Source organism: Pezoporus wallicus, unplaced genomic scaffold (genome assembly GCF_028554395.1).
Source record: "Pezoporus wallicus isolate ANWC-B61680 ecotype Strahan unplaced genomic scaffold, APGP_CSIRO_Pwel_v1 scaffold_6885, whole genome shotgun sequence".
Lineage (NCBI taxonomy): Eukaryota > Metazoa > Chordata > Aves > Psittaciformes > Psittacidae > Pezoporus > Pezoporus wallicus.
Window position 1 is genome coordinate 2,438,712 of NW_026638858.1, and position 26,972 is coordinate 2,465,683.

The following is a 26,972-nucleotide window of genomic DNA, read 5'->3' on the forward strand; positions in this document are numbered from 1 at the left end:
GGTCTAAGGATCAAGCCTTTAGGTCTCAGCACAGTTGCTACATGCCACAGAAGAAATACCAGCAGGAGGTTTCTGGTAGCAAGGGACACTGAAGTTCATGGTTCAAAGGTGCTCACTCAGCCTTCTAAAGCTTCCACTTTTAGAATCATAGAACAGTTAGGGTTGGAAAGGACCTTAAGATCATCCAGTTCCAACCCCCCTGCCATGGGCAGGGACACCTCACAATAAACCATCTCACCCAAGGCTCTGTCCAACCTAGACTTGAACACCGCCAGGGATGGAGCATTCACAGCTTCCCTGGGCAACCCATTCCAGTGCCTCACCACCCTTACAGGAAAGAACTTCTCCCTTATATCCAATCTACACTTCCCCTGTTTAAGTTTTAGCCCGTTACCCCTTGTCCTGTCACTGTAGTTCCTAGTGAAGAGTCCCTCCGCAGCATCCTTGTAGGCCCCCTTCAGATACTGGAAGGCTGCTAGGAGGTCTCCACGCAGCCTTCTCTTCTCCAGGTGGAACAGCCCCAACTTTCTCAGCCTATCTTCATATGGGAGGTGCTCCAGTCCCCTGATCATCCTCGTGGCCCTCCTCTGGACTTGTTCCAACAGTTCCATGTCCTTCTTATGTTGAGGAACACACAGCTTGGTGTCTTCAGCAAACCTGCTGAGGGCGCACTCAATCCCACTGTCCATGTCAGCGACAAAGATGTTAAACAAGACCAGTCCCAACACCGATCCCTGAGGGACACCACTCGTTACTGGTCTCCAACTGAACATTGAGCTGTTGACCCCAACTCTTAGAGTGCGGCCATCCAGCCAGTTATTTGTCCACCAAGTGGTCCATCCATCAAATTGATGGCTCTCCAAATTAGAGACAAGGATGTCGTGTGGGACAGTGTCAAACGCTTTGCACAAGTCCAGGTAGATGACGTCAACTGCTCTACCCCTGTCCATCAGTTCTGTAGCCCCATCATAGAAGGCCACCAAATCGGTCAGGCAGGATTTCCCCTTAGTGAAGCCGTGCTGGCTGTCACCAAGCACCTTGTTGTTTTTCATGTGCCTTAGCATGCCTTCCAGAGGAATCTGCTTGAAGATTTTGCCAGGCACAGAGGTGAGACTGACTGGTCTGTAGTTCCCTGGGTCATCCATTTTCCCCTTCTTGAAAATGGGGGTTAGATTTCCCTTTTTCCAGTCATCGGGAACTTCACCTGACTGCCACGATTTTTTGATACCACCTCTCAAGAGCTGTCTTGGGTGCTAGTGCTTGCGAATAAATTTGTAATCAGTAAGGTACCCACTCACTGTCCCTTCAAACGTAAACAAAAATTTTAGAACCAAACCAAAAATCTTTGAATAGACTCTCAAAAGAGTATGTATGCATGTAAATAAAAATCATGTGATCTCTAAGATTCAGAAGCTGTACACCAAATGACAGGTGATTCCTTTTGACTCATCATTTCCCGTGTATGTTCTTAGCTCACCAAACAAATTTAATCTGATACTTTCAGCATTAACAGCTGTTTCTTGCTAAACCTACTTTAGCTACCCCTCTAACATATACTTCTGTAAGCTCTGTTTTAGAACTTCGTTTGTAAAGACTCTTTTTAGACTATGGTGCTTGCAGAACTAAAGGTACCTATTTCCTTTTTACAGCACCTACATCAACAGCAGTAACAAGGCCAGAATCCATGGGCAAAAACCTTCTGCTCCACCAGTCTCTGCACTGCCAAGAAACATTTGTAGTATTTGGTTTCATTACATATGTACAGCTGCATACAACAAGAAGTAAAATGCACTCCAGCCAAGCCTCTGGACTGCAGATTCAGGATGTAACAACGTTCTGAACTAGGCAGCATCCTTAAACACATCTCCAACTCCTAATAGCTAGCAAGGCCTCAAACTCTATGCATGCTTAATGTAGGGATCTTCACCTCTACCTATGCAGGTCATGTAAATGCGGGAAGCAGGGCTAAGTGAAGAGGCCTTAAACATTTCTTCAAGCTTCTGTGTAGCATGTTGTATTGTTAAGCAGCAGCAGGTGTATGAATACCCTGGATGTACTGAGGCTGTTTGTGTTTCAGCAGGCAGAAGATGGTTGGCTAGACTACAGAATAAGCAGCAGGAATCCTTGCTTTGCCAGTCCAGTCTTACCTTACAGAAAAGCAGAGGAAGAAGAAATCTCTCCATTCCCTGTGCCCTCCAGGTTACTACAACATGAAGATTACACTCAGCACTTTGCAGCCTAAATGATTCTACTCTAAAGGGTAACTGGCCAAATGACAATCCAGAAAGATAAAAAAATGTCCAGCGAAATCACCAAAAAAAAAAAAAAAAAGAAGAAATTATAAAAGGTATATTAAACAACTGTTAAGTCGATCTCTTGCACTAAGGGCCAATCATTCTCTGCATTTGTATTTCCTCTGCCTTACAAGAGTTGAAGTCAGTCTTTGGTGCAAAAATAGTACTTCCCAAAGGACCCGGCAGACCCCCATTGTAAGCACAACAAGTATCTTTGATCACACAGCTTTTAGCTACAGCATAATCTATCAGGCATCCTAGTCTATAAATCTTGCCCTCCAGTCCCATAGGCTCTTCCTCAAAACTGTTATGTTAAAACATCAGGAAAAAAATAGCAGGGTGAGGGGGGGCAAAGACAGAAAGATTCCCATTTTAAAATATACTTTTGCAGGCCATTTCAAAAGCGATCAAACAGCAGAATTAATAGAGAACTGATTTAGAGGAGGTATTTCCAAAGGATTAGAGTCAAAATTTCCAACTTCCCTAAGAACTACTTGGTAATTTGAGAGCTAAGGATGCTACTTTTACAACCCAGACCAGCAGTATTGCTGTTACACTTTAGCTTCTGTTTCCTTCATAGCAGTTTTATGGCTCAGGCTTCAGGATACAATGGAAAGGCTACAGCAGTCAGTGAGAAAAATGGAACCCATTCATACAAGGTGCTGGAAATTAAATGACTTATCAGCCATTGAGCAGCATACTTCAAAGGGGTTTGTACCAGTGCACCTAATATTGATGCTGACAAACTGTATGTACACTTGTTTTTTACATCTGCATATGGTTCTCTATCTGTAAGAAGAGTGGATAACCTATAATATCAGATATATTTCTGATGACTAATTTAAAAAAAAAACAACAATTGTACACCGTTGGAGTCACCAGAATATGAAATTAAAATAGCTATGTTTCATTTGCTTCTGTACTTGTAGTTATTTTTTAAATTTAAGCAGTACTTCTCCCCACAGGTCAGGTACTTTCATCTCATGTTCCACAAAACTCTACTAATGTGCTGCTTATGTGCTTCTCAGATTTACTTTGTTTACTCTGGCAAATCTCATATTGGCACAACTAGAAATTAAACTCACAGTGACTACAAGCTTAAGTTCAAGATTAGCAAGATCATTTCGCTGACATTACTGAAAAAGACCCAATTGTTCCTGCAAATTCTTTCATTTCCATGGAGTTATGTCAGCAGCAAACATGTTAATATTACCCTCAAAACAAGAGAGCAAAGGACACTGACCCACTAAAAGGCAGCGCATGGCTGTAATAGGGAACTGGCAAATCCACACAATGAAGAAATTAACGATTTTGACAATTCCATTCTTCATTTATGTCAATTTTCCCAAAGACCTCATCCTAAATACAATTATATTGTGAGCATTTGCTTATATTTCAATATTTCAATTAATTAACATATGTCTCATGAAGCTGGGACATATTAAGACAGGCTACTGAGCATGCTTCATGCTAAGATTTGCCCATGACATTAGAAACCTAATAGCATCTGAGTTCGGAACATTCTACTGCAGTGGTTTGGAAAAGACACTGAAAGCAAAGGTTCATTCCATCCATTTCTTAGAAAGCCTTACAGTTAACTAAAATCCATCTGGACTGATATATATAATAGGTAGAGATTATAACAAACATACATATACATAATATATACAAATCAGATATCCATTAACTTACTTATAATTATATGAGCTCCCTAATATTACACCACAGAAGAAACGGCCACGCACACAGCACCAAAGACTATGGAAATGCAATAATTACAAATGAGAATCAGAATATTGCTTCACATTTCACCTTTTCTTGTGATCCAGAATGAAAGGGATCAAACTCTGTCCCTCCACATACACGTGTACAGGCACATACACTTTTCTTTGCCTGTCAATAACAGAGAGATACATCTCAAGAAGTGCCCTTCAGTACCCTGACAGCTTTGACAGCCATTATAGCTAATCAAAAAGAGGACATAGCATGATACCAGTATGTTAAAATCCCTTCCCCACTTCTGCCCTTTCCTTGACATTTCTTATCATTTGCTGCCCACACTCCTTCACACTGCAGGATTAACATTGACACACATCATTTCAGAGTAAAATTTGCAGTGAATTAATGACCTTGCTCTCTTCTGTCACCTATTAATTCAGGGAACCATGAGTTTCGTAAAGCATAAAGCTCACTAAAGATCACATCCACTGTCCAAAGAAGTTAAAACTATATTTCCAATTAATTAAAATCTGATGAGTCTGCATGAAATCCTAAAATTATAATAAGAAACATATCTCATTAGGAGACCACTTAAGATTACCATCACCCACTTTGAGGATTAATTTGAAAGATCTTTACTTTAAAAGAAACTGTATGGTACAACTAGTTTTACTAGAAAGTTGGATAGTCCCTTTGAGAGATTTTTGCTTTGCAACTCACTTGTGACAGAAGCTACAGAGAAACCACAAGCTGGGTAGATCTGTGTTTATAAAAGCTTTGGAAATTTCCAGTTCTCAAAGGACATTAATGTCCTTTAATAAGCTTTGCTAAAATAGGAAACATTGTGGATACAATGTAACTCCAGATGTTATTTCAGGTCTCACAACATAGTCAGTGACAATACTGTAAGTCAAAATTGTTAACATTTTATCCAAGGCTTTTAATTTACAATGCCACTAAATTTCCTCTTTGCCATGAGTGTTTTTTACACTTTGCTTACTGTGATCTTCTCAATGGGAAATAAATGGACATTCCACTTGGAACTCTGTGGATGTGCAAAGTTGAGCACTGAATAAAAAAATAAAAAATAAAAATCTTGTGAGAGTTATGGGTCATTTCAAATCCAGTTTGTGCACATTAAATTAAGTTGGTTCTCCTAAACTGACCTAAGGGATCTTTTCCCACCCCACATGAAATACTCTCAGATAGGTAAAACAGCCTTTAACTGTGACATGGAACCAAGTTGCTCCAGCAGTGAACAAACTAAGATGCATTGGCAGACTAAGGTGGGAGAAACCCATACTGACTTCACTATTTGCTGTAAATTTCAAAAATAGTTGGGCATTATGTTCCACCAAAGTTTTACGTGATAGAGAGGATTTAGTGAGAAAAATACCTACTTTCTAGTCCATTTATGACACTAAGGCCAGTTTGGCATAGAGACACTTAAGTGGTGAACACTTCCCTGATAAAATAATTGTAGGATCTGGTCATTAGAACACTACACTGAGATGCAAAAATTTGGAGTTCAACTCATAGCCACGTCACAGATTTAACAAGTCTGAGATGCCATTTAATCCCTTTGTGATCATCATACTTAATGAAGTTTATTATTTTCTTTATAATATTTATTTGAAATAAAAACAGTTATGCACTTATTGAATCTAGCAAAACAGGGCTTGAATCACATTTCAATCCTTACAGTGTCACTAATTGAGTTCTGACACCAATTCTTCACCATGGGAAACCAGCTGGGAAAGGAAACTGTGGCTAAAAAATTACATCTGCAAGTGTCCTACAAGACCAGTTAAAAACTGGCTGCTCTGTCAATAACAAAGTGATATACTCAGATCTGCTGAACTATTTATTCCCTGATACAATCCAACCCTGCAACCAAACAAGGTAAAATTCACAATGCCAGCACCATGTACCTAGTGTAATTCACTTAAGTGCTGCTGGAATGGCAGTTCTGTAAGACCTGAAGTCCATAATGTGATACACCAGTCACCAAGCATCAAGACAAACCAGTAAGTGGTAAGAAAAGCACATAATTTTAACCAGCCATGCAAAAAGTATTGTCTCCTTCCTGGCACATCACAGTGCAGATGATTACAGAATGAGAAGACACTAGTTCTTCAAAACCACCATAAAGACAAAGAAAATCTTAATGCTTTGATTCTACATGAGCTTGGTTCCAACAATAAGTATTGTATTAATAAAATGCATTTGGTATTCACATAGACATTGCACTAATTTCCACAGGGACATCTCTTTTCCAGGGATGTTAAGCAGCTGGCTGGCAGCAAAACAAGTAGGACCATGAGAAAGGGAAGTGATGAAGTCAGTTTTCTTATGGCCTTGTATGCCAGCTGATTTTCAACATGGCACAAACTTCAACTTAAAATATCCTTCAAGTTACAATTTTCACAACAGAGCTTTTAGTAGTGGCTACTAAAGATTATACTTGTTACAGTTTTCTCAGCAGAGAACTAAGGGTGCCCCTCTTCTGCACTGTGGAGGTTGTTACCTTTCTTACCAAATTTGAATTACTGGCCAACAGGTCCACAACTGGAAGGGGATCTTGAGACAACCAGGGATGGTAGAATTTTCCACAATTACATAGGCCTTGATCCCTCGGTGAAGCAAGGTTTATGATGTCATGAAGTAAACTCATAGTTTTTTTAGCCCAATTAATATTTACCCTTTTCATAAAGCCTCCAAGGCTCCCAAAGATGGTTCAATAAATCAAGAGACATATAGAAAGCAAAAGCGGAAAACGAAAAGCAGAGAGAAATTATGGGAAAGGAGGGACTTCTATACAAGCACAGAATTAGTGCTTTATACTATTTCTGTCTCAGCGTGTTAAACTTTTTCTCCCTGCCCTCTACTTCCCCTTAGTTACTCACCATGAAGTAAGTCTTTTAATTGCTATGTAACTAAAGCCATCTTTCTCGTACATTGACTAAGAAGGCCAAGCTGGTGTCTAGGGACTACAGGCCCTTTGGTGGCAGTTTAAATTCTGGTCAGAGTAGAGAAGTCAATAAATCATTCTTGCAGAAGTTGTTACTGACCTTGAGCAAGCCCTGGGAGGAGAGATGCAGTCTCTATTTACTAGGAAATCGAGACTTGGTTTGGTTCTTTTTTTGTTTTTTTTTTTTTTTGTTTCAGATGCAGAACTAAGAAAGGGAAATAAAGAAAAGGCGATCAGTTCAAGAAAGGCAAGTGCAAAGCCTAGCCTTCAGTGACCAAGTGGAGAACATTTAAGTTCTGTTGCTTGATAGACCTAGTGCTGACTCACCTAGAGCAGAGCTGCATCCCCAGTATTTCAGGTTACTGATCCAAACCTCAACAGGGCAATAACATACAATCAAGGTTCTTGCATTCTTGCAATGTTCTCATGGATTTTGTTTTTGGTTTGTTTTTTTTCCATCAATTCTGCCTTACTGGGCATACATAGTGTACCTGTATAAAATGCTGTATGGCACTACATCTGTACAATTAAGTTACAGGTATTCTAGTTTTTGCAGCATGGAGAAAACACACTTTTCAGCAACAGGTTGGGCAGTACAAGTTTCCAGTGCCAAGCAAAGTATTCTCTGTCATCTTAACACAATGACAAAACTTCTTCAGCAATATCAGTAAATACATAAGCAACATTTTGTCACACTTGCAAAAACTAATGTGTTCTGACATAATTTCATACTCGGCATTTATTTTAGATGGTTGTGTCTAACCTTTGCTTCAATCAATACGAATTTTAGCATTGGCTTCACTGGAAATGGGAATAAACCCTTCATGAACAAAGCTCCAAAATAATCTTCTTACGGGGTAAAAGAAAAACTGAAATAAAAAAGATTCTCATCACACAAGAGGTTGCTACAAAGGACAAAGCAGCTAACAGCAGTTACTGCTGTAATCCTACACCGTTTTACTTAAGAGAAAGATTTCTTCTCCACTGCACCTGGCATATCTAAAAAAATTACAATGGTGTGTCCAAGTTGCAGGAGAGGTAAAGAAAAGCCCGGCATGTACATGCTTTATTATCGCTTCACTTCATCATTGACTAGAACATGAGAAAATCAATAAGAATCCTATACGAACACATCCACCATAATAAAATATATGGCTTACATATATCAAATCCTAACAAGTGTGCTTGCATGCTCAGTGGAGAAAATCACTTCATAAAACAACCCCAGGAGAGAACTAAAAAACAAAAAGGTGTCTAAGGAAGGGAGAAAACTGAATGATGTATCCAGAGGATAAAGAGATAACAGTAAGAAGTTTCCATCAATATACTGGACTGGACAGGCCAATGTTTTTATCAGTTACTCTAAACCTTAGTTAACTTCAAACATCTAAAGAGCCATACGCAGGTTTGTCTATGCTGGAATCAGTAGACTGAAGTGCTTATTTATGCGCCTTTAATTGATTTGATTCCTTACAGAAATTACTACCTATTTGGGCCTTGACTGTCTCCTCTGAGTGCATTGCATCACAGTTCCTGCGTCAAAAATTTCCTTGGGAAGTGCAGCTCCTGGAGTTAGAAATTTTTCATAAAACCTCCATGTAGGTTTGAAGCCCTGCTAGTCTCCCCAGTCATTCAAGTAAGACATACAAACAAGTTAGGTTTTCTTACACAGCTCAGGTTTATGGAATAAAACCGAGGGTTTGCTAAAATGGTTTTCAGTTTTTCTGATTTGCCACACTAGCAATAATTTGCTCATTGCCCTGTGCAACATGAATTTCAATTTACCTGAAAATAGGATTTTTGTGTTGCAGTAGATTTTTGACAGTTTTTCCATGTTAAAGTCTAGTATTCTAGACTAGAATCTGTGTCAAGTGATTATCTAGAATCTCCTCCAGATTTAGCTTCTACTGTCCTTCAGTAACAAGCAAAGATATTAAAAAATAGCTTCATCAATTTGACCAGGAAAGTTAAAAACGTATTACTTTAATTACTAAGAATACTAACTAGGAGAGAGTAGCCAAGTTATATTTTGTTCGTTATTTTAAAGTTTGTTTTATTCTCTTTCATTCTTCATTTCTTTGTCATATGTAGGAACTTCTGTGTAGCCAACTACATCATTTTCTTTGGTAGTGCATACCCTTTCCTAAACATCAGAAAATCACTTAATAAAAAGTGATTTTCTACCAGCATAACCAAGAGAGAAGACATTTCAGCAAGAAAGACATAATGAAGGAAAAGAAAGAAAGAATATGCCTGAGAGGTGTCTTGGTATTGTGGCTTATGTACCTCTCTAAAAGACCTAGCATAAAAGAGAAAAAAATTAATAGTAAAATAAAAAAAGTTCCACAGTTAAAACTGCCCTTTACTATCATGTTGTTTTCCTAATCAGTTAAAACACAAATTCAAGAGTGCCCCTTGAATGCTCATCTATTCCAACTTCCTTGATCATGGCTACTGCCTGTTACTCCAGATTGCCTTTACAACATCCTTTTATTGAGCTTTCTTTTCACTGCTGTCCCATAAGGCCAGAGAGACTTCTCAAATCAATTCTCAGTACACCTGAATCAATTTCTAAAGCTCATCATGTCAAGGGAGCAACCTTTTATGAGACTACAGCTGGTCATATGAGTGTCTAATACATTGCATCAAATTTCTTTTGTAATTCAGTGTCAGGCTTTAAACCTAGTGCAGACAGCAGATATAACATATGCTTGTAAAAACAGAGTAGTATATAAACTTGCATTACAGGTATTACAGTGCATGTTACACACAACAGTTCCCTTCTACTGTGAAAACAATAATGGGATAGCCCCAATTTCTCACAAAGCACTAGCCTATGAATTAGTTTTACATCACAGAAATAGGACTTGAACCTTAAAATCAGTCTGACCAAAGGATTCTGCTTTGGAATAAAAACAGGAGCAGTCTTTTCTGGTTCTTCTTGTTCCAATAGCTCAGCTGGAGTCACATCATGGTGGGTTTTAATCCTGTCACAGAATACCAAAAGAGGGAGAGAGAACCCAGTGACTCGGACAAGCTTGCAGACATAACTCTGGTGCTGTATGAAATGTGTCTTAAAACATGTCTGTGAATCCATATTCAACTAATGCACCATTTTAATAGTAAGAAAGACTTTATTGCTCTACCTCAAACACAGCAAAGCATAAAGACCAGCTTCTAATCAAATATAAGGGTACATCTAAGGGTGCATTGCTAAATCTCCACCATTCAGCACAACAATCACTACTTCCTAACCCTCATGTTTCCATGAAGAGAAGTATCACTAAACAGTCTCTGGTTCCCAGTTCAAATATTTCTCACAGACTAGAGCACCCAAAGAGGCCGCATTTTATAATTCAGCTGTTGTCAGTTTTTACAATCATGTTTATTTTCATCCTTCTTTTTACACAAAAGTAACATTATTACCTCCTGCTAAGCTTCACACATAACTCAGCTCTTGGTAGATTAAGTCTCTCAAAGTAGGCTTATAAGCACAAGGCAGCTTGTGATTCTCTTCATACAGGACAGTAGTTACATTGGTTTGGCAAACACCTCCCTAACACTTTAACATTGTTTTCTAAGTTACAGTGGGGAGGCAATCAATCACCACAGAGTAAAACGATATGTTCTTCCTCTTAAGGTGTCTTGTACTGACATCAGTCATTGGCTGGAGCTTTTTCCTTTATGTTGGTAAAGTCCAAACCCAAAGAGGGTGAGAGGATAACTGCAGTGAAACTGCAGTGAAAGTTCAGATAATGGAGGGTAATATATTGGAACTGAGAGAGTTTGACAGCCCATGCAGGCAGGAGAGAAATTAAGAGGATGCTCCTGGCCAGAAGTGACATGGATACAGCACAGAACAAAAACATCCATTTATTTCCCATTTCACTTAGCAAGCATCTGTGCAGCAAAGCAGGCAGTCACATTACAATCTTTTTATTACTGTTAGAAACATTGAGACTTCGAACAATCTTACGGCAAACTCTAGCTAACATGAAATAGTTACAAAGTAGAAAGAGTGTTGACCATTCATCCTTCTAGTGGTCTGTGTCATGGTACCACAAATACAAGGGGACACAAACAGCAGGAGAAACAGTGGCTAAGAATGTGACTTGAGACAGGATGGTCATACTTCTCACCCCAGCCATTCAGCACCGATTTCATGCAGCACTGGCTTAATCTCAAAACTTCTAACCTCCTTACAAACTATGCCACATCCACTTCCCTGAATCTCTGTTTCAATACTTAAAAATACACTAGAGTTTCAATTCATGCAGTTAACTCCAACATTTCTGCAGGCACTAAGATGGCGGGGAGTGTCAGCATACATAGTATTGCAGTTATATTAATTTAGAAAAACTGGAAAGTCACAGTTGGAGAACGTTATAGTGCTCTAAAAAAAAATAAATTCCAAAACACCTCCTAGAATGAAGTCCTGCAACTTTTATTCATGTTCAGTATTCATTAAGCACAAAATCGTGAAGAATCATGCTTAAGCACCACACACTCCAAGGATCCTCTAGGCCCACTGATGAACGGGATGGGTGCCCTGGTGACAGAAGATACAGAGATGGCAGAGTTACTGAATGCCTTCTTTGTCTCTGTCTACTCTGCTGCAGGCAGTCCTGAAGAGCCCCGTACCCCTGAGACCTTAGATGAAGTCAGGTCAACGGAGCGGTTTGGCTTAGTTGATGAGGAATGGGTTAGAGACCAGTTGAGCAATCTGGACATCCATAAATCCATGGGTCCAGATGGGATGCACCCGCGGGTGCTGAGGGAACTGGTGGAAGTCATTCTAGACCACTCTCCATCATCTTTACCAAGTCTTGGGAAACAGGAGAGGTGCCTGAGGACTGGAGGAAAGCAAATGTCACTCCAGTCTTCAAAAAGGGCAAGAAGGAGGACCCAGGTAACTATAGACCGGTCAGCCTCACCTCCATCCCTGGGAAAGTGATGGAACACCTTATCCTTGGTGCCATCTTAAGGCATATCAAGGATAAGAGGGTTATGAGGGGCAGTCAAGATGGCTTCACCAAGGGAGAAATCATGCTTGACCAATCTCTTAGCCTTTTATGAGGAAATACCACGGTGGATGGATGATGGCAGAGCGGTGGATGTGGTCTACCTTGACTTCAGCAAAGCATTTGACACAGTCTCCCACAGCATCCTCACAGCTAAATTGAGGAAGTGTGGTCTGGATGATCGGGTAGTGAGGTGGACTGCGAACTGGCTGAAGGAGAGAAGCCAGAGAGTTGTGGTCTATGGGGCTGAGTCTAGTTGGAGGCCTGTAACTAGTGGAGTGCCTCAAGGGTCAGTACTGGGACCAGTATTATTTAATATATTCATCAATGATTTAGATGAGGGAATTGAGTGTACTATCAGCAAGTTTGCTGATGACGCTAAGCTGGGAGGAGTGGCTGACACGCCAGAAGGCTGTGCTGCCATCCAGCGAGACCTGGACAGGCTGGAGAGTTGGGCAGGGAGTAACTTGATGAAATATAACAAGGGAAAGTGTAGAGTCCTGCATCTGGGCAGGAACAACCCCAGGTTCCAGTATAGGTTGGGAAACGACCTGTTAGAGAGCAGTGTAGGGGAGAGGGACCTGGGGGTCCTAGTGGATGACAGGATGACCATGAGCCAACACTGTGCCCTTGTGGCCAAGAAGGCCAATGGCATCCTGGGGTGTATTAGAAGGGGGGTGGTTAGCAGGTCGAGAGAGGTTCTCCTTCCCCTCTACTCTGCCCTGGTGAGACCCCATCTGGAATATTGTGTCCAGTTCTGGGCCCCTCAGTTCAAGAAGGACAGGGACCTGCTGGAGAGAGTCCAGCGCAGGGCAACAAAGATGATTAAGGGAGTGGAGCATCTCCCTTATGAGGAAAGACTGAGGGAGCTGGGTCTCTATAGTTTGGAGGAGACTGAGGGGTGGCCTTATAAGTGTCTATAAATATATAAAGGGGGAGTGTCACGAGGATGGAGCCAGGCTCTACTCAGTGGCAAACAATGATAGGACAAGGGGTAATGGGTACAAACTGGAACACAAGAGGTTCCACTTAAACTTGAGAAGAAACTTCTTCTCAGTGAGGGTGATGGAACACTGGAACAGGCTGCCCAGGGAGGTTGTGGAGTCTCCTTCCCTGGAGACATTCAAAACCCGCCTGGACACATTCCTGTGTAACATTATCTAGGTGTTCCTGCTCCGGCAGAGGGATTGGACTAGATGATCTTTCGAGGTCCCTTCCAATCTCTAGCATACTGTGATACTGTGATCCCAGAATCAGGTCCAGGAGGATATGCAAAGGTTGCAACTTCCTTTTTTCACACCCAGTTACAGTCTCAGGTGCTTTAAAAGAAGCAACCACAGCATTGACAGAGATCTTTTGGTATGTAAAAGAAGTATACAGAGAGGTGAAAATCTGCAACCTCAATTAACAGTTATTGCAGACCTACAGAGTTATTGCTGAACATTTTAACAAGCATATATATCATTCAAAGCAATGTAAGCATAACAGAATTTCACCAAAGGCTATCCCTGTGGTGCATTTCTTGCTGTGGTCTTACAAGCACGCACGAATCCAGTAACCTGAATGGGGCTCTGGACATAACAGGGTCCTCCCACAACCATAATTCAGAACTAATTTTAGGAGAAGTTGCATACATGAAAGTAGGGGGTGTGGGAGAGACACAATGCAAAACTTTCTTTTATACAAGTGCCTTATAACTACAGTGCCGTAAATGTCTTCGTGTTTTACAAAAAATGTTATAATTCCCCCGTCTCTAGGAGCTTATGTTCCAGGTTCAATAAGATGATAATACTTCTTAGAAATATTAAATTTACTACAGGTATTTTAAGAAGCATAGAAGCCTTAGAAAGCAAGATTATGAAAGAGAACCTTGTAACAATTCAAAATATAATACCACTTCAATGCTTCTTGGCATAGCTGAAGGCACTTATATTCCAGTAAAAATAAAAAAATAGTTAGCACTTTAACAAGTGTCTAAAAGCTCTTTAAAAATTCAATGCTGCATATGCAATAGCCATTTCAATTCTTACCCACAAAAAAAATGTTACTGGATAGAAAGCAGTACCTGACAGCTATTTAATAACATCTGAAATTATACAACAATATTGTTTAGGTTTATTTTTAAGGACAGAAATTTTGTGACAATTACAAAATGGAAATAAGGTTTTGAGCAAAAATCCACTGAAGGCTTTTGTCCACTGACATCCATGAAAAGTAGGCCTTCAAGGTGAAACAGTGTACCAAAAACTGTCAAATGAGAAATAACTTAGAAGGAGAAAAGTAGATAGATATTGAACCTCAGATACTCAGCTGAGAGAGACATTTATGTGCCACACCACAGGAGACAGCCAGTGTTACTACCAGCAGCAGTAACAACTATATTTATTCTTGAAGTTTCTAAAGCTACAGAAATGTAGCTGTGATTCTTCCCAGCGTCTAACAGCTAAAGGCTCTATACACAACAGAGGAAAGGCTGAAGGTAAATACAAAGAGCACAGCAAGGGCTTGTAACCATCTGAACAGTTTAAGAAATGCTGGGTGGGTTTTTTTGGTTAACCACAAAGCTCAGGGAAAGGAGGAGCCTGGAATAAGGTGACATAGGTTGAGGAGGGTGAAAACTGATAGGACTGAGGAAGAGAATTTAAGGAAGTTTTGAGTGCATCACCAGGGAGCACAGGGAAACAAAGGCCTTAGCCAGAAGCCAGACTGCTCTCTGCATGGCCTCCAGCCTTCACTGTGCGGCTTTTGCAGCTGTTAGTACCAGCTGGTGTCTCCGTCTGGTTGTTACGTGAAGTTGCTTCCTCAGACCACAGAGCCAGGCTGTGAGAGGGGGAGGCCCAACCATGGTCCTAATGCTACCTACATAGCCAGGTCCTAGGGCTGCAAGTCCCACAAAGACAGTGGCAACACAGTCCAGTTGAGCCTGTGTTTGACTCTGTCTGGAGTCTTTCATTTGGTTCCAGACACTCCATTCCCAAAAGAGATACTGGCACAACTTGAAGGATATCAGTTATGGAAAATATCTGCTTGGAAGGACTATTCCATGGATATTTAAAATTAAACAAAGACCAGATATTCAGAGCTTAACTAACAACAAATAAAGACAGACCCTAAAAAACAAAACAAAACCAATTAAAAATATAGGAAAACATAGGCACCAATGATGGAAAGGAATTATTTACTGTAGTAAATGCAAGCATGAATGACAGTTAAGGGGAAAAAAAAATATATAACATGGTAATGCAGACAACTATAACAGAAAAGAAACTGTAAAGAAACAGAAACCTTGGGTCTCCAGAAGAAAAGAACGAAGTTCCAGTATTCAAAACCCTTAAAGACAAGTGTAGGCCAAAAAATGTTTAGATAACTGAAATAAATGTCTCAAATAGTGTACAACACATAACAATCCTCCAGTGACAGTGTGTTGCCTAGATAATTCAAGACAGCTTCTCTAATACCTATCTGCTGATTACAGTTTGATTGAAAATAAGAGCTTTGCAGACTACACAAATGCAACTGAACACCAGCATCCACCAAGACCTGAGGTTAATCCCTCTTCCCTCCCAGAAATAATGCTGTTGAATAACCTCAGAACTTCAAAATATCTACATAGTATACTGAAGCACTCAAAAATGAAACATACTCCATATTTCAAAGTTCAGAACACAACACTTGAAGAGGAAAAGTGGGACTATTACTACTAGTAGCATTATATTACTTCAGAGTTCCTAATTTGACGCTTCCCACAAAAAAACATGCTGGAAGTTGATAATGTTCCTTTAAATGAGCAAATTTACAAAAAGAACTCATGGTTTAGACCCTATCACTTGCTTCAACATCATTATCTATTTCTTTTTTAACATAGTTTGATTAAACTTGTGGAAGATTAAAAAAAAAAGAAAAGAGAAAAATAAATCAAGCTCTAGAATATAAAGGGTGATACTAGGGAATTTTTTTCCTAACCTAATGAGATCATACCATTAAGACCCAATGCTTGCAACTTACAAGTAATTTTCATGCTTTGTGGGATATTGTCCTTCATTCATACACACACTCCATTATGCATTATAGATAATGTATATAGGAGACCCAATGGAAGAAACTGCAATAAGCATTTCACACAAGATAATGGGACGGCTACATGATATAACAGAGACTTAGCATGGATGAAGAAATCCGCTTATCAGGCCCTCCACAGTATGCCAGCTGTTTATGTGAAGTTTGAGCATCGTTATCTGGAGAAGGAGGTAAAAAGGGGGGAATCACAGAGAAGCAAGGTTATTCATTTGCTTTAGTAAGCTTGTGTGATAAACCAACACTCACATTCCCCACACCCATAATTTTCAGACTTACCTTCACCAAAACTCTGGGCTCTCTTTTGAAGTTTTACCAACAATAAGAATGACGTGGTTGATGCTATTGCTACGTGATACTGTAAAGGTGCAGGACAGAATTGAGAACAGCAGTGTGAAATTTTTAAAGGAGACATTTACATGGAGGCACAGGTATGTTACAATTACAAAATCCACAATCCTGTTAGAATTCTCTTTACTGTCAGCTATCCACAACTACAAATCCAAGTTCTCTTGCTGAGTAATAAATAAGGAAACCTCCTCTCTGGAACAATACATACTATACAGCTTTTCTCATTATGGAAAAAGTTTAAACCAAATCAGGCCATTTTGGATCTACAGTCCCTCCACTGAATTTAATAAGATTTGGATCAGGCTTCTGGAATTTAACCTAATCTCACAGGCATAGCTAAGACAAGAATCACTAAAATTTAAAGACTGAACCTACCTTTGTGAATGAGTTACTACTACTCAAAAGATGTTCTCATGCCAATTAGGATTCTGGGCTGAGTCTCACTTCCATCAGATGTTCATTTCCACTGAAATTTCCAGTTCTTCAGCCTTTAAATTTCAAAGAGGTCTTCAGTGTTGAAACAGTTTGTGAGAGTGAAGGGAATCCACAAATGAAGCAGAACCCTAAAGCTGTTACCTGTTTTACATGGCCAGAACAACTTCACCAGCAGACAGCATGACAAACAGATGTTCCAACTTTTCAACACATTTCTCTCAGTAGTGTCATGGTTGCAAAACTTTCAAAACAATAGCAAAACATGGCAGGTTATTTGGAAACCAGATTTAGTGTATTACTCTAAACAGGGCTTCACAACTTAGAGAAAAGAGTGTTTCTTAAACACTAAATGCCAGCATGTCTGTTTTTAATACTTGGTTTACGATCTTCAGAGTCACTCTGGCACACATGCCAAGTAGCACTTTACCTTATTACATCATCCAGCATCCAAAACATGGGTGTATCTCCTATGTGGAAATTGTTCTTCTGAGGAGTTCCACATAGTTCACTGAGAAGTTTTGCTACTGATATCAACAGCAGCACTTTACCAGCCTCTTTAATCAGTACTTGCTCTTCACAGTTCTTCTTATGAATGTTGTCAAGTACAGACAAGTTTAAGAAAACTACTTATGTCAGCATAAGTTATACCTCTTGTCCATGCTCGTTTGCAATTGCAATGCATGAACACAATACACCTCAATAATAAAACATAATTAACTAAGAAGATAAGACATTGTCAACAACTGCACATTTATCACTAACTACTGAACCCTTCAAATTCCTTGCCACTTTAAAATCTTCTCTTAAGTGAAGAATTGAAAAGGACAACAAGATTATAGCACAAAGTGGAGGAAATGACCTCCAGAACAATGATCACCTTCACTAAAAACGAACACACACACACACACACCCCCCCCCCCCAAAAACCAAAAACAAGTGCACAGTGGCACTGAGAACCCTCAGGTAGCAAGACTGAATTCATAAGTAATACCCATCAGTAACAAGAAAAATTGTCAAAATATTATTCCAGCTTCAAATTATGTATATATCTGTTTATAAACATTGACACAAAAACAGAGAAAGGTGGCTGCATAAATGCAAAAGACAGGTACATATATAGGCAAAAGTTAAGAAGAGATATGTAGAACAAATTAAAAACATTTAAAAATACAGTGATATCATCATATACTGATACATATTCCCTTTGGAATAAAGAGATGCTATATTACATGAAAAGAAGTCTTTTAGAAACAAAGAAATTGCCTTAAAGCTGCATGTTCCATGATGTTTGTCTATCATAGCCTCTTATTTTCAGGGTCAGAAATCCTCAACAGAGGTAGCTAAACAAAAGAAACTGCAACTAGTAAGACCTTTCCATTTTCTAGCATCCATGCAAGACTTCCCTTCTTGGAAGGCCACATCCCTTCTGGTGGCAACAAACCAGCAATTAGAAGTAGGTTAAATCTCAAGCAATTATTTTGCTTTCAATAGAATTTGTCATTCGTTTATGTTGTTTTGTTGGGGTTTTTTTTGTAAAATTAAAACTTAAATATAGGTGAATTAGAATTACAAGCAACAGTAACCAAGACCTTCAAACACAGATGCAGATGCTTACTTTCCTTAACTGTAATCCTTATTTCTGGAATTTGGGTCCCAGATTACCTAATTGCCCATGAACATAATCTTCAAAAGCATTTCAGACCTCTACCTAGTGCCTCCTTTCAAAATTTTCACCTTTCAGAATGTTCTGGTTCTAAAATGGTTTTGCTACTGGTCCATAAATGCGCAAACTCTTAACACTTGTGTGTACCCCACAGCAACACTAGAGCTTTATTTTAAATAGTCACTGTACTTGGAGATAATGGCATGTAAATATTAAGCCTAAAGGAAGGTCACAATCTTGCATATACATGCTTCATCAATTTACAAACCAAAGACAATTCTGCTCCCCCCCACCATCCCTCCCCCATACCACAGTACAAAGATACTCGTATTTCCTCAGAGCAAGGTGATCAAAATATGGGACTCTTGGAAACAAGGAAGGTCAATTAGCATAACTAGATGCCCTTCAGGATTCCCTACATGACTGCATTTTTGAACTAAGAGGCATTGTCCTTCTGACCCATGCACTGAGTTCGAGGTGAAGCAACAGTTACAACATGGAGTAGGGGAGCCAACAGCAGAACCTGAAAGCCAAAATGCAATTCAATTTGTGCCAGAATGGTGTAAACAGCCTTAGATTTTTCTGTTGCAACATAAAGTGAAACTTCATAAACAGAAACATCACAAGCAAAAAGATATAGATTGGGCATCTGCCCTGCCACCACTTAAAATCAAACCAACAGCAAGTATTGTTTTAATCATACTACTGCTCCAACATTTCAGAAGCAAGCAGGACTGCATAAATTAAAGAGACTGCACTGAGTAACCCCATGGACACAGGGATATTTTTATCTCTTATCTAAGGATGCCAGATTTGGGGGCAAGTTATTTTTTTATTTATCCTTGCTTGAATGCAGTTACTGAAATTTACTGAACAAGTCTGCACAATCTGTAAGCCCTGAGACTCCATCAATCTGTGTCCTGTTAATACACAAGCTTACAAATAGAAGGTTTCCCAAATGAGCAAGGGGAATGACACTCAGAATGACTACCACAAGGTCTTCTATTTTTTGTAATAGCTCCAGCAAGAATTACCATGTTTGGCTCATCAGAAAAAATATGCAAATTCAACACATACATAATCAATCATAGCATGGATTGGGTCTGCAGGAACAGAATAGAGATTACCTGCATACAAAGACTTACCCCTCCACTCCATCCTTTCTCTCCTCTAGAAGATAAACGGAAATCACTCTAAATTTGGTGTGTGAAATCACACCATTCATAGCATTATCCTAATAGGTAGCAAACAGAAAAAGGACCTCATCAGCGATACATGGAAAACAATTTACTAACAAACAGACTGAGCATTTATGATGCTACACCAGACTGTGAACAAGCCAACTTCTGTCACAACAAAAAGAAATTGTGTCCTACAGATTTGCTCCCTTGTCAAACAGCCTTCACGCAGTGCTGCAGCACAGCACTAGCAAGAATGATCTCATTTCTGAAGATCACTCTCACCTGACATGGCCTCAGAGGCTACCAAAACCAGCTAATGCAGGACCAGAGTTTCTGCTTCCACACCAGCTGGCCCATAACTGGTCACTTACACTCCAATGTCTGTATCAACTTCTTAAGTTCTGTTCACTCTAATATTGCCTTTTCTTAAATATTTTTTCTCTCAATCTTTGCTTCTCTCTTAGATATATAAAAAGCAAACCAAAACACCCTATTAACGTGGCACTAATTATTCCAAAAATCTTGTTTAAACCCCTGCATACTTTATAAAAGAAGTATTTACCAGGCTTTTCAAAGACTGAACGTTACAGGGTGTTAAGCCATCTGTGAAAGGTGTGACAAGTCAAAATTTATTTCCTAGCATAGCAAGTGTCCTGGGTTTAAACCACAAGAGCAAGAAAACAAGAGAACATCAGATTGCCAAGCCCTTGTGTCTTTACATATACTGACATTTCTGACACAATTTCTTTGTTTTCCCATCACCGGGCACTAAAAAATTAGATGATATATCTTGTTCAAGACATCTCGCCTTACTTAACTGCCTTACTCAGTTTAAAAATTTAAAAAAAAAAAGTAGAAAATAAAGAGAGAAACTGCTACTAACCATGGCTGAATTAAAAAATGGAAGTCACCTGTGTTTCTTGAGAGACACAGGGTCGAAACACAAGAAAACCAGAAACTACTCCAGGATGTTACTTACCAAAAAAATTAGAACAATCCCAAAATGCTGCAACAGTTTCAGTCACCCTTATTGTGTATTTCTGTAGTTCACACAAATCTGTAGTCCACTCCCAGGTCATGCCTTTTGCCCTCTACTTTCTGAGAGGGGTGGTATGTTCTGACCCAACTGTATTGGGTTTGTGTAGCCAGGTTTCGGTAGCGGGAGAGTCGCTCCTAAGAGACGCTACTAGCAGCTTCCCCCGTGGCCCATAAAGCCAATGCCAGCCAGCTCCAAGACGGATCTGCTGCTGTCCAAGACCAAGCCCATCAGCAATAGTGGTAGCACCTCTGGGATTACATAGTTAAGAAGAGGGGGGAAGGAAACCAAACCTGCACAACCGCAGTTGAAGAGAGGAGTGAGAGTATGCGAGACTCTGCAGACACCAAGGTCAGTGAAGAAGGTGGCAGAGGAGGAGCGGACATGTGGACCAGTGGAGAGGAGTCCATACTGGAGAAGGTTTGCTGTCAGGACTTTTGACCCAGTGGGGACCCATACTGGAGCAGTCTGCTCCTTAAGGACCTTCCCTGTGGAAGGTACCCAAGTTGGAGCAGTTTATGAAGAACTGCAGCCTGTGGAAAGGACTCATGGTGGAAAAGTTTGTGGAGAACAGTCTCTCAAGGGAGAGACCCCATGCCAAAACAGGGGAAGAAGGTGAGGAGTCCTTCCCCAGAGAGAGAGAGTGGCAGAAAAGATCATGTGATGAACTGATGCAATGCCCATTCCCTGTTCCCCCTAAGGGAAAGGAGGTAGAAAATTCAGGAGTAAAGTTGAGCCCAGGAAGAACAGAGGGGTGCAGGAAGGCGTTATAAGATTTGGGTTTATTTTCTCATTACACTACTCTGATTGGCAATAAATTAATTTTCCCTCAAGTCAAATCTATTTTGCCTGTGACAGTAATTAGGGAATGATCTCCCTGTCCTTATCTCAATCCATGAGCTTTTGGTTATATTTTTTCTTCCCAGTCCATCTGAAGAGGGGAATGACAGAGCGGCCTTGGCAGCACCTGGCATCCAGCCATGGCCAATCCACCACCAATAATCAATAACTCTGATTATTTGAAAATATTCAAATCTGATATGCTACCTTCACTTGTTTTAAAGAAAAGCAGCACAACAGCTGACTTGCTTGCCAGTAATACTGCAGTACTATTTCTTCTATAAGGAGAAAGGAAAAATATCTGAAATAAATAGATACCTCATGTATCTGTTAGATACTAATAGATGTCTAATAGATAATCTAATTTGTTTTTAATAGACTACAGTTACAGTGGTAACATACACCACAAAGGGATAAAGAATTTTTAGGAGGATTAAAATATCCCCAAAATCACATATAACAAGGGTTATCTGAAATAATATAGCAGATTATTCTTGCTTAAATACCATAAATACATTCCTGCTATTTGGATAAACAGCTCTAGGGACACTTTTCAAAACAATGCTTTCTAATAGTCTGCATTTGGTTTTACTATTAGAATTTAAAAATAGGGATATTTTAAAGACAGTGAAATACAACTTCTGTGGGGAATCACAAGCACCTTTTCAATGATCACTTTCAGTATTGGCTGAGATTAGTTTCAAAAATATCACTGAATCTCATTTTTTCTGGTTAGACATCAAAATCACCATGTCTACAGCACGCATTACAGACCTCAGGATCTCAATGGCTTTCCAGTCATCTGTAACAGCTGTAAGCAAGCTTTTATACCCAGGACTGCATGCCCTAAATCCTTTGCAACAGTACATCAAAGTTTCTCCTCCATTTAAATTCTTAAATAAAGTAAAAAAAAATAAAATTTCTATACATAAATACATATACATAAAAATCAAAATAATCCCCCTGTAATCTCCTAAACATGACAATACAGATTATACTATTATGTTTCCCAACCCCAACCCCCAGGGAATTATTTTAGTAATAAAAACATGCTAGAGAGAACATCTAACTCCAGCAGATTTAGTCTTGATGGCAAGGCTTGACTAAAGAAGAATAAAAACCTGAACAAAATAACAAAATACAGACAAATCCTTCATAGCTGTACTTGGTCACAGAAGAGTTAGCTTGAAATGCAATTACCAAAAACTCACATGAAACCAGTTGTAGTGGATAAATGCATCAGTTTTCAATTTAGTCACTAAAGTCTGTGTGTCTGACATATGACACTTACTTAGCATACGAATAGGAAGACACAGCCAGGGCTCCAGTATTTACATTTCACTAAAGGAGAGGCAGATACCAGAACAGGACGAAGACTCAGGCAGTGAAAGCTACATCCCCCAATCTCCTACAATTACTCTGTGCGATATGGGTCAGGTTAGGCTAGACTTAGATTTCCAAGTAAACTGGTGCAAAAAGAATAGATCACTAGACTGAAGTAATTAATGCCAAGTCCCTGACATCTACACTACACAGACAACTCAGACGTTTTATTTCACTATATTAGTCATACCCTGAAACAACTGTCACCAACAAAAATAGTTTGCAGCTCTCTCTAGGATTAGCCATTGGTTCAGACCCTCAAAGACCCCATTAACAGTTGCTAAAAGGTCTTAAGTAATACCTGCTTTATGCCTAAATGTTTTAAGATAACTGAAGGAAAAGTGCTAATCAGTCCTGTGATCACATGTGCATGGTTATGTTTAATATTATTCTATCTTCTAATAATAGTTAAGTGATGGGTAGGAACAAACGTGAACATCTGTATTATGATCATGACTTTCTAAACGTGCACACCCTCAAGAAAACTAAGCAGGTATATGTTCAGATCATTCAGGTATACAAATTATATCAAAAGGTTGGTTGGCTGTCTACTTCAGAGAAAACCTTCAGCATGAAAAAGCTTTTGCATTCTGTGCAAACACACAGACCCTAACAAATCACTCCCAAACAAAATTTCCATGCCAGGCAAAGCTTACAAAGTGTATGGTTCCAGAGCCTGATCTTATAATTAAGGCCTTCAGTAAACTAAAGAGAAATGTCACAGTTTTATTCTGAAAATGAGGAACAGAGGTTTTGTAGACTATTTTGTGGTTTTAATCTACTCATACATGTAGCGCTGATTTTTTCTGCAGATGCTTTAAGGTGCAGCTGAAGGGAGTACAGAGTAAAATAAACTTGTGAATGCAGAAAGCATTTTAAGCATTCTGTAGCAACTAAATGACTTCTTTGGGGACATAGGAACTGACATGCTAAATTAGAACAGTGGTCTAGTCTTGACAACAGCCAGTCCACCAGTCAGAACAAGGAGCTAGGAACACATATTCACTGTGTTCTTCTCAATCTTCTCAATATTTGATTTTGTCTTGTCACCCATTATTTCAGCATCTGAACATATTCCATCTCTTCCACATATGCTAGCAATATAAATCTCTTGGCATCTTCCGTCATTCAACAAATAAAATTGGTATATGCATTTTTCATTAAAGAGGCTAGAGGGCTAACTGCTATTGTGAAAACTATGGTGGTAGAAGAGCTTCAGCAAAGTAGAAGAGTTTTGCAACTCTCCCTAAGAATAGTTACACTGGTTTTGTGTAATCTCCCCTATGAATCTGGCCACAGGCTTATACACATCTGTCCACAGCTGAAAAAAATTTATTTGGTATTCTGTTCTAAGTTTTGTCAACTAGTTTGCAAGAGAAGAATATACAAAGGCTGATCCCTAAAGCTTACCCTAGAACAGAGTAAGAAACACCTGCCCTATCTGGCCTGTTAATGACTGAGGCAGGGCAAAGACCAGTGAAGCACAAGAATGCATCTGTGTGGCCTATACAGACAACATTGCTTCACATCGGCAAGAACTTAAGTACACATTCACTTCCCTCACACACAGCACATGCTATTGAGACTGAAAGACAACAAGGCTCTAACAAATGATGGAGTTCAATGGGCCAAAAGCAAGCTTTCAGCTTGAAGGCAATTCCCCACCCACCCTCCAAAATGTCACAGCAGTCGACTGCTTTGCCTGATCACAGTGCAAACTTCCATCCTTGTGACAAGGAACATCCCTTCACCCTGTTACTTTATGGTGTCAGTATTCTGTACTAAAGGAAGTGATACCGATTTACAGGTAATTGTTTTGGTAGGGCTTTTTAAATTTTGTTTAGCTTTTTTGTTTTGCTTGGGTTTGTTTTTTTTGAAGATGAACAAGCCCAACCACCACAGGGAGTATTGGCAGTGAAGATGCCAAGAAAAGGATTTCATATTTCGTATGTTTCCTGCCAAACTATATTTGCACACTGCGCCTTCCACAGCTGACTTGGAGCTGAAAAAGATGTGTTTTCTTTGGTCCTTCAAAATTTGCTTGCTACTTCCCATATGAAAGCTCAACAGCAAACCAGGCTCCTTGTGTCAGTTCTTGAAGACACTGGCAAACCTGCACACCAAAACCCTGCATAAGTAGGAAACTCCTATAGGCCCACAGTTACAATAGCAACATTGACATCTGGCAGATATTCATGGAGAATTTCTTTTTTCCTAATTATTGTAAGGAACTGTAGTAGTTTGGAGTTTTTTAATAATTTTTCTCTGTAGCCAACCAAGAACAGAAACTTCAATCACCAAGCCTCAACGCATAAGTCAGAAATATTTAAGTGGGTTGAGATGACTTTTGCAAACTCTCCCTTTTCATCTTCAAATACAGAAGCTATTCCTATAGTTCCCTGGAAGTCTCCAATGGATAGCAACATGTTTGAAAACAATAATTCAGTGTCACAGCCAAAGCAACTGCTGATCTTCTGTCATCAAAAATCATGAATTACATTTGGGTGCTATCCAACAGGCACAATTCCCGATATTCAGTAAGTAGAATGAAATCTTGTATACAGCATTTCTTACTATGCTACAGACAGTGAGCATTCCTAGCTAATACCAGCAACTTTCTTAAGGAACACATTCTCATTCTTCTTGGATCCAACAGGATACAAGCAGATAAACTAAGCAATTATTACCCTGGAAAACCGCCTCAGTATTTGCAGAGATGGGTTAGGTGCTGCACTGGATCACATGATACTGCCAGCATCTACCTGCTGTTGGGTAAACAGCAGTTACACGAGCAGCACAACTAAAGAAGCCTGCTCTCCCACAGGTATTCAGTTCATACCAGATTCTTTGGTTTCCAAAAGGCGCAAGCTTACATCAGACTTGTCTGTAGTTGAGCCACGAGAAGTATGTCCGTTACATACGGATGTAAGACTGTATGTAAGGCTGAGCTTCCACTACAGAATTTCCCTTGAATGGAACACTAACCTGGTTTCTTTCCTCTAACCAAGAATCTGTTTTCAACAAACTTTTGGGAAATCAGTATTTGTGATACTACTACCTCTCTGTCCTCTCTGTGAAACTAGTCAACATGCTTATAATTTGGAGGCAAAGAAAGAACTTTATTTCTTATACAGGGAAGTATTTCAGAGATGTCACAGAAATCCTCAACCAACTATTGATCCTTCATCTCCACTAACCGACAAATAGATTGCAAATGAGAAGAATAAGATGACAGGAAGGAAATTCTGAAACCCACAAAATTATGCTGGGAAAAAAAGCAGCTGAAGTGCTATTTATACTAGGGTAGCAACAGGCTTTTCCCAGATGTCACTATCATTACAAGTTTTTTTCTTACACACCACTAGAAGACAACAAATAAATTTTTATTATATATTTTCAGTAGCACAAGAGATTAATTTGATCCAACACTAAAATGGCTCATGGTAAGGTGACAGCAATAATATGCAGCTATTCTAGTCAACAGCAAGAATGATCCACACCCTTACATTAAGGGGCAAATCTTCATCACTGACATCCCAGAATATTACATTGACTGATAGGGCCTCTCAAATGCCAGTGCATAGAGTAAACAACATAAATTGAATGCTGTGCTGTCAACAGAGCAGTACTAAATAGGGTGTGTAATTAAGCAGTGCACAAGTTCACTAACACTAAAAGTACTCCTGAACTGTTCCTTTCCAATGCTGATTTGCTCCATTTGCTAATGATGCTGCAAAATAATCCCTCTGCTCTATAAAAACATGAAGCTGGCTAACAGTCCTGATTTTACAAATCTCTAGGAAAACAGCGACTCTGAAAAAGACAGGACAGCCCCATTCAAACACTCATTTGCTAGCAGCTAATAAGAGCCAGCTCATCTTCCCCATACCCTGCCAAGCATTCAAGTTTCATCCTATTGGACCCCTCCCATTTCTCCAGATACCTACAGACTGCAAAACAGGTGTGGGGAAGAGGGTTTGGTGGTTTTTTCTTTTGGTTTTTCT

At 39.5% G+C, this 26,972-nt stretch overlaps 1 protein-coding gene and 1 long non-coding RNA gene across 13 annotated transcripts in view; both read right to left on the minus strand.

Annotated features, from left to right (window-relative positions):
- The window catches only part of BRSK2 (BR serine/threonine kinase 2), a 325,977-nt gene that overhangs the window by 261,412 nt on the left and 37,593 nt on the right, over positions 1-26,972 (minus strand). The gene's annotated exons all lie outside the window — the stretch shown is intronic.
- Positions 9,870-17,193, minus strand: LOC130601069 (uncharacterized). Its single transcript, XR_008972580.1, has 3 exons — positions 16,011-17,193; positions 14,869-15,115; positions 9,870-9,971 (listed from the first exon to the last, which is right to left on the minus strand). It is a non-coding gene; the product is annotated as an uncharacterized LOC130601069 (long non-coding RNA).